Source organism: Ambystoma mexicanum, chromosome 6p (assembly GCF_040938575.1).
Source record: "Ambystoma mexicanum isolate Mex_15411 chromosome 6p, UKY_AmexF1_1, whole genome shotgun sequence".
NCBI classification, from domain to species: domain Eukaryota; kingdom Metazoa; phylum Chordata; class Amphibia; order Caudata; family Ambystomatidae; genus Ambystoma; species Ambystoma mexicanum.
The window spans coordinates 872,565,297-872,574,172 of NC_090935.1; the positions used below are offsets into that span (position 1 = coordinate 872,565,297).

The following is an 8,876-nucleotide window of genomic DNA, read 5'->3' on the forward strand; positions in this document are numbered from 1 at the left end:
CAAAAAGGAAAGAGGGTTACGGTAACCAGATGGATAGGATGGGGGAGTAAGTGAAAGAATACCTTGAACTACCCAGTCACTCTTAATTGTGACTCTCCTACACACCTACACATGCCCTTGCCTCATTTACTCCTGACACCTGTATACTCTTACTGACTCATCTTCAATCCTAACCTATCATGTCTTAACTCTTGAGGTATTTATTTTTATTTTTTTTTAAATTTATTGTATTTGGCTTACACACAATAAACCTTTACAAAAAACAGATTTTTTTTTTACACTAAAAGAAGCCAAGTAAAATTCATAAATGATATAAGAAAAGAGATAAAACCTGTTTCACATTCATTTTTTACCGAACAATGTTTTCACAATTAACCTAGACAGATACAACAAACAATTCAATTTGATCCCCACAGATAATACTTCTTCGAGAATACATCTTTACAGGGGAATCATGTCTCACAACCCCAGCATAAGATTTTAACAAGTGTACACAGTTAGACCCTACTCCCTTCATTAGGCCTTGCATCCTGTCCAGAATCAGCATTGTTATTATTAACGTGTTACTGGCAAACCAAACCCTTCTTATAGAAATTTAACTACAGCCAGTTTAAGTGCATTCAGTCTACCATGTAACATGTTCCACCAAAGATCCGCAATGTCAACCCTGGATGGATCATGAACAAATCTACCAAAGGCTGCAAGGCGTTGAGATATTAACACATCGCACTCCAGCAATAAATGCTTTAGTGACTCTGAATTGTTGCTACAGTGACAGAAACGACAAGTGATTTTTTTTGTGTCGCTCCTGATTGAATTTCTTGTATTTCCCCTGTAAGTAGAACGTTAAAGCAAAATCTCAAATATAGGCCCCCCCTCATAGGTTCAGGAAATTTACCAAGATATGATTCAGGGGCACCCATTTTCTTCCCCTCATATAGGAGCTGTTTATATATCCTAGATGCCCCAATAATTTCTATAGATTTCATCCAGTCCATAGATTGCAACCGGGACTTCACTTCAGTATGTGTAAGGCTAATGGTATCCATAGATTTCACACAATCCATTTGTAGTGTCAACAACCATTTAGATACACTTGTGCCATTTCTTAATCTATTACCCATAAGGGCATAGATAGAATGTTCGCTGGACATAATAAAATTTCCATAAAGCGCCAGTCTTCTCCAACAAACTCTACTATTCAGAGAAAGAAGGCCCAGTTCGAAGCGTATAACACTCATTGGAACACCCTTTGGTAAATACTACAGAATTTTTCACCATATTTTCGACTCCAACTTATCTGCCAGTCGAAGGGGTTGCAGATGGCAAAATTTCAAAACCATATCAAAGTTTTGGCAGTACTTTAAGGTTATAAAACCTGATTATGGGAGTAACCGAGTATTTGCAGTATTTGGCAGACATCTTTTTCATTTGAAAGATCAGTTTATCCACTTTGTCCAAATAACAATTCCAGTACATATGGATTGTAGATCCACTGAATACCGGGAAGCCTAAGTAGCATAAGGATCTTACCTTAGTTAAAGTACAGGCATTCATTTTCCATTTCAAGCTAATTGTTTTTTTCCTATTTGTAAGGCAGATTACAACAGATTTCTTTTCATTGATGACTAGACCGTTTACCTCAGCGTAGGTAGAAAGTGCCACCAATTTCTGCTGAAGGCCAATCGGAGTACAATCAATCAGAAAAAGATCATCTGCATAGGCACTCCAACAGATTTGTATCCCCTATATCCTTGATGAGATCAAGGAGGCAAGTTTCAATGGCCCATCCACATCCACGTATAAATTGAAAAGTGTAGGTGCAAACAGACACCCTTGTCTCAAACCATTACCTGTGTGGATTAGTCGTGAAAGATCGCCAGACGTGTTTAACCGGATCTGAATGGCTGATTCCTCATGTAGGTGAATACAAATAGTCAGAAGGCTGGGTGGTATTCCCATCAGTGTCAACTTTGTCCATAATCTGACCCTGTCTACCTTGTTAAAGGCAAGGGAGAGGTCAATAGAGGCAAGATAGATGGGACTTGCTGCTTTCCTACAAGCCTTTTCAAGTAATAGGCTGAAGAGTAGCCCTCCTATTTCAGTGCCCATGCCCTTTCAGAAGCCAAAATGTCGAACAGACAGGATCTGATTTGTTTCAACCTATTCCACTATTCTTCGGAGCACTATTCCCGCAAATAGTTTGGAATGGCATCCATGATAGAAATCGGGTGGTAGCTATGCGGACATCGTCCGTCCCCTTTTTTATATACTGGAATGATATATGATATCCTCCTGGAACACGGGATAGAGCCGGTCAATAAGATATCAGAGAATAAGATGTAAAGTGATTTTGCCCAGAGTTCAGGGTTTTCTCTTAAGTGTGCTGTTTGTGAGCCCATTAGGGCCCGCTGCCCTGGAGTTTTTAGCAGCCGTAATCTGTTTTTCAATATCGGCTATCGTAAAGTTCCATTCCAGGGACCCCTTTTAACTACCGCAAGTGAATTTGTCAGCGCAAATTTCCCCTCATATAGGGAAGAAACATCCTCCTGTACACTGACAGATTGTACCATCACCTGTAAATTCTTCATAGAATTTATTAAGGACCAGAACTGTCAACCAGATACATCTTTAAAGCTGTTAACATGGCGATATTGTCTTTTTCTAACATGGCTATCTAATGGTTTTTTAGCCAGTTTATTTTTTGCTTGTTTAATTAAGCGAATTTGCTTCATTTTTATGTCCTGGTCTAAGTTAGAGTTTGAGTTAGAGTTTACAATTGCACGCATACTACGATTTGTATGTTTTTTTTATCTTACCATTGGATCATAAACGTTTTACAGACCTTTCCATCATACAATTAACATTATCCGAGAAGTAGGGCACTGAAAACAGAAGCGATCTGGTAGACAAGGGCGTACACTGGTATTCGTCTACAAAAACAGAATTTAGTTTGCTTATGTTTCCTTGATGCCATTTTATTAGATTACCGCCACATGAAACAGTTGAGGTCATGGGAATAGTATCTTGGTTGAGTGTACTGAAATTCCACGCTAATTTGGCCTCTAGGAATCTGCGGTCACTCATATTGGAATCTTTCACAGAGAATTCAACACATGCAGCCGAGAGGCTATTCGACATAAATCTGTGATCAATGATGGATTTGTATAGCCTGTTCGACCATGTAAACTAATTTTCAGGGGAATTGAAAAGAACGTTCATATGAGTAAGTCCCCATGAATCAATTAGCTTGCACCAAATCTGCCCATGAGTGATTTTGCGTGTGGCTGCAAAGGGCGCCCCTTCAATTGCCCAGGAGTTCCCCATAGACCTAATAGAGGAGGAGCCCATCTTTTTATTCATCCCTATTCCATATTTGATTTCTGAATTGAGATCACCCACTACTATAATATTTAATCCTCTGTATTTGAGCAACATGGTCATCTTGGAATTCATTGAACAGTGACAGAACTTGTGATCTATGGAGGGAGGATGGACCTCCAATATCACACAGATTATAGAGTAAAACACTCGGATGAGTGGGAAGGCTATTTCCCTACACTTTAAATTATGTAATTCGCTGTCCTTAATATGAGCTGGCATGGTAGGCCCATACGATACCTGAGCCTCCCCCTCCAGTGGTTCCTTTATTTGTGCATTTGTGCAGTGACTCGAGAATTAGTGGACTGTACAGAAATGATCTCCTGTTCCCTTTCAGAATTATCCCCCAAGCCCAGCTGGCCTGCATGTATATGTTGTCTTTGGCTCCGCCCTACCTGCACATTCGCATTACTGAAACCCTCCACACGCACATGTGGGGAGGTTCCTTTGCTTTCATGAGAGTTTCCTTTGCTTTCATGAGAGTTATCAGGGAGCCCCAGATGTCTAAGCCGGGATAGATCTGGCAATCAGTCCATTATGGGTTTTTTTAATAATCTTTGAGAGATCTTGTTCGTTTTGGGCACTCTCCCCAGATAGATGCTGGGCTGGATTTGTCAGTAATGCTAAATCCTAAGCCAGGACATCCCTGTTCCTGGTCTCTCCTAGTTTCAGTTGTGTTTTCCCCTCATCACCAGGGGCGTCTGAGAGGTTTGATTCCCCTGAGGAAAGAGGACCCTGGTTTATGTCCAGAGGTTGCGAGGCGAATCCTAATCTGTTTGATTCAACAGATGTCATGGGGAAGTCAGCCATCTGCCACGGTATAACCTGTGGCATGATTAATTGAGATCGATTTCTCTAGTACCCTATAAAAGTTTGACAGTTGAAGGTGCTTCACTTCCTTACTCTCACTCCCTGTCATATTTGTGGGTAGTGTACGGTTTTCAGTCCCTACTCCTACATTGCCGCCATCAGGCACCATGGGACCCTCCTGCTCTTTATTTATGTTTTTTGAGTTTTTTGTTTTTTTGTTTATCAAGGTTAAACAAGGTGGAGTTGTGTCAGCATTAATATTGTGAAGCTGCAAGGCCAGCCGGCTTTCTTCATTCAATTGTATGAAGTCTGACAAAGCAACTTCATTTGACAGAGCCTTAGATTCTTTTATCTTTATTTGAGCATTATTAGGCTACAGACTTTTCTTTAACAGCCTCTTTTTTGCTTTCAGAGCCAAGCGGTTTTGACACTTTGATAATGAGTAGCCATCACAACCGGAGCTTTGTTCATTCTCCGGACTTTGACTGCCGATTACCGGTGCCCTTGCACTAGTGGCATTTTCTATGATGTCAGTTAAGATAGACGGGCTATCCATGGACTCATGGGTGGAATTCTCCTTTTCCAGGACCACAACCGCCCCAGAAGTTGTTATAGGAGTAGAGTTCAGTACCAGGGTCGAGAGCCCATGTTCCAGTTTGGTAATTTTCAAAGAGAGCTCTTTAACTGCCTCAATGATTTTTTTCCCCTTCTCCTTCTGATTTCATAACACTGTTTCCAGTTAAATCCTCAGTCCTATTAAGCCTGGTTAGGGAGGATAAGACTGCACTAAAGCTGGGACCCTCACTTAAACCTTCTATTGTTTGGGATCCTTGGGATTTAGCTATCAAGTAGTGTGGGGCAGTTGCCCTGGGCTCCTGTGGACCATTTCCACATGACTTGCCCATTAGGAATCCTTCCACTCTATTGAGTTTGGATTGTGTATCCAATGCAATCCGTTTGAGGTCTCTCACTTCCCAGTGGGATAGCTCATGCCCCTTGTCCAGGAGATTTAATATCCTGGAAATCACTGGAAGTGATTCCTCAAAATGATTGTTATTTTCAAGGAGGCCCGCGGAGTAGGGGACTGGATGGCAGGCAATGGTAGAACTATATTGTCCTGCTTCTCACACATCATCAACCCCTCCTGAACACCCAATTCACTTTTCCCATCACATCCCCACATTCTTTTGGCCTCGATGAAAAGTGAGGCCGATGGAAGAGGACATTTGGCACGGTGTTAAAAAGGTGTACATTATGTATTCCATCACGTGCAGCATTCTCCTGAGTAGACGGACCACTAGAGAGTCTGATGCGTTTACCCATTTCCATCTTCACTGTTTGAGACATCATAGAGACATCCAGATGTGTGTCATTTACCTCCTCAGTAACCCGTTGATTTAATGTCTCTCGTATGCTCAAGAAACTTCTCTGTCTAGGGACCTGGGATTCAAATTATAGGTCAGCCTGAGCAAATGAGATGTCTTTGTCCCCCGACTCATGGCCCGCCCTCTTTGCGTGTATCTTGGAGTACATGTGTGAGAACTCCAGCTCCTGTATAATTTCTGCTTTTCTTTATTTTTTATTTTCCTCCGTATTCGCAACCCAATCCATGCATCCCTCATCCACACAACTAGGGACTACAACATTCTCTTTTAGCCCATCCACTCCTTCCCCACTCTTGGGGGCGTCTAGATTCTCTTTAAACACTTCAGCCCGACCCCACTTTTGGAACAGGGAAAATGAAAATACTCAATCGGAGCTTCGCCGAAACTCTTAGCGGGAATTTTTCCATTCCTTAGCACCGTTGGCATCTTTCCTGAAATCGCAGGTTGCCCCGGACAAGATTACTTTCAAAACTTCCAAACTGACACCCCCAGCCTGGAGGGGCTCGTCAAACCCAGGATGGGACGAGTCTCAGTTAAGAAATGAGTAGTACACGATGGTAGATATCAGGGAAACCCGAACAAAATAAATGGTTACCACCTTTACAAGCTAGCAGGAGCTAATTAAATAAATGAACTACCCAGGACAGACTCAAGGATATACCTTACTGGCTACTTCCGAGTCTGCATATACAACATCAACAGAAATTATAGCAGAGCACTCTTCCCCCACTCCCACTCACCCTGTCAGCCCAACAGCACCTCACTTTGTGCACGCACGGCGCATGCGAAACCCGCTGCTTTAGTAGGCAAAAAGCAGGAAGCTGGGAGGCAGGGGGCGTGGCCAGAGCACGCACAGGATCTGCAGCAATAGAAACAAAGAGAGCCTCTGTTAGGCACTTACAATCCAAGTCACTCCTCTTGACTCGTGAGCCCAACCCACCTATACAGAGCCCAACCCACGTTCTCCCATTGCAAGAGAAACAGAAAGGCTCCCAGTGAACAGAATAATTACTCTTATCAATGTAGTCCAAATGATTCAAAGTCCAACGTTCGTTTCGTCGCCCAAAGAGCAGCCCGCACTTCCTCTCCTCCTTACAGCTAGTGACAGATGCAGAATGGTGCCAACAGTTAACATCCAGAGCAGAGTCTCCAGCCCAACAGCACCTCACTTCCACCTCACATCGAGGTATTCGACCACATACCCCACGTAAACAACACGTAACATAACAATGGCATGGATGATGAAATGACATGGTGAAATAACTTGCACAACATATACATGAGTGTTTTGACAAATCACTTTGGTAAATCACTTGGTAAGCATTGTTCCTCCCTGTGTTCACTTCACATATGAAGAACTTTTAGGCAACTGTAGTTCCTCTTAACCTGAGGCTGTGTTATCTATCATGGCTCAGCCACCTGCTAATGCGGCTACAATCATGTCACATACTTGTGCTCTCCTACATCAACTTGGCTCTCATAACATGGTCAAGTAGCTCCTAACACCGCCTCATGATGAGTTGATGTCACGGTGCATTATAGGATTATGCATGTACATTAAACAAGGTGACTTACCCGATGGCTGGGAGTTTCATGAAGACTCTCGAGCGAACGTTGCTGAGCAGAATCCGACTCCGATGCCTCTGGAGAGCAAAAGTCCTTGGCAGCTCCCAGACTCACCCGCCGGAGCCCAGGAAGCCTCACCGCCGCAGACCTGGAAAGGAGAGTTTGCACTCCAGCTTCAGAGTACTTGCCGCGTTCCTCGCTGCAGAAGCCAAATGCTCAGTGCTCCTCTGTGAGCTCCTAGCAATGCCCTCCTTCTGTGCCTCCATTCATCAATCACCAGCACCTGGCATGAGTGGAGGCGCGCCTTATCAAGCCATCAAATGTGCCGGACGCCATTACAGTGGAAGGCCCCGGACTTCTGGGTAATGTAGACTAGGCCCCTAAAGTACTGCAGCACCAGGGCTTGTGAGCTCTCTTTTGATGGCTGCAGCCAAAATGACAGTAGCATGCCCCCACACTCCCTACACCCTCCATCCAGGTTGCTGTGTATTGTAGTAATCATCTCTTGCCCTTGCTTCATTGTTTATAGGAAGAAAAATACTGGTGCCACATTGCACAAATGCCCATTAAGAGTGAAGAAAGAACAGGCCATTGTTAGCATAAACAAATACTCTCTAGGTGACACGATTAGCATTCTGGTCAAACATTTGTTCAGTAGTAAACAGTATCCGGAACGGTTTGTTGACTCAAAATTCAGAGGTGATCATGAATACTGCTACAAGAATTAAATGAATTAAATATTGATGATGAATGACAAAATGCGTATGCTCCCTCGTGCACCACTTACCAGCTTTCTTAGCCACCTTAGTCAGCCAGTGCAAATTGTCTGTCATGTCTGTCCCACACACATGAATTCAACATGCAATGCCTCACCTGTCATTACAGTTACACAACAAAAGAGCACCTCCTCAACTGAAGTTCTCCATCTCCCCAGCAGTTAATGTAATGATTTTCATTAATTCATGATTTGTGCCTTTTAAACTATATTCATATTGAGCAAATACATGCAAATACAGCATACATCAAACAGCCAAACACTGTGCAAGTTATCCCTCTAGGATCATTTTAATATAAATATTAAATTGCAGGGGGAAAACTTCCATTTGCACTTCCATACAAAATGTGTTGTCTTTGCAATTGTAAAACATTTAAACATGCAAGGGAAAAGTATAATGCAAAACACAGGTGAAATCACTGTCACAACTTGAGAAAATTGGTTCAAAGATGGATGTCATTGCCCCTGATGGTATTAATGACCATTTTTTAGAAAAAAGCCAGCCTATAGTACTGGAACCAGACCTGACCACCTTAAGACATTACAAAACAGCCAAAGAATATGTAAAATTGGCCCCTCGTTATTTGTTTTGTTTGTTTATTTATTTATATCTCACACCGAACGTATCTGGGGACGTTTACACGGTTACAAAAAAAGTTATATACTGAGCAATGATAAAATAAAAACAGACACAAATAATTAAAGGATAATTACACATAGATCACAAGTAACATACAGAAATATACATGGCTTGTGCTGAGAACAGATTTAAACATCAAGAGACAAGAGCCAGGATTTCGTGTTTTTCGTGAAACTGAAGTAAGCGGGTTCTGATCTAAGGTTAACAGGTAAAGAGTTCCACAATTTGGCAGCCATCACTGGAAAACTGCTACCACCAGCTCTCTGCAGTTTATATCTATGTACATTCAAGCAGTGTGAGTGTATAGTTCTCATAGGGC

At 42.4% G+C, this 8,876-nt stretch overlaps 1 long non-coding RNA gene across 1 annotated transcript in view; it reads right to left on the reverse strand.

Moving 5' to 3' along the window:
- Nucleotides 1-6,390, reverse strand: part of LOC138510060 (uncharacterized) — a 306,573-nt gene extending 300,183 nt beyond the window's left edge. The window contains exon 1 of the long non-coding RNA XR_011280307.1: nt 6,317-6,390. This is a non-coding gene — a long non-coding RNA (uncharacterized lncRNA). The remainder of the gene's footprint in view (nt 1-6,316) is intronic.
- Between the last annotated feature and the right edge of the window lie 2,486 nt (nt 6,391-8,876).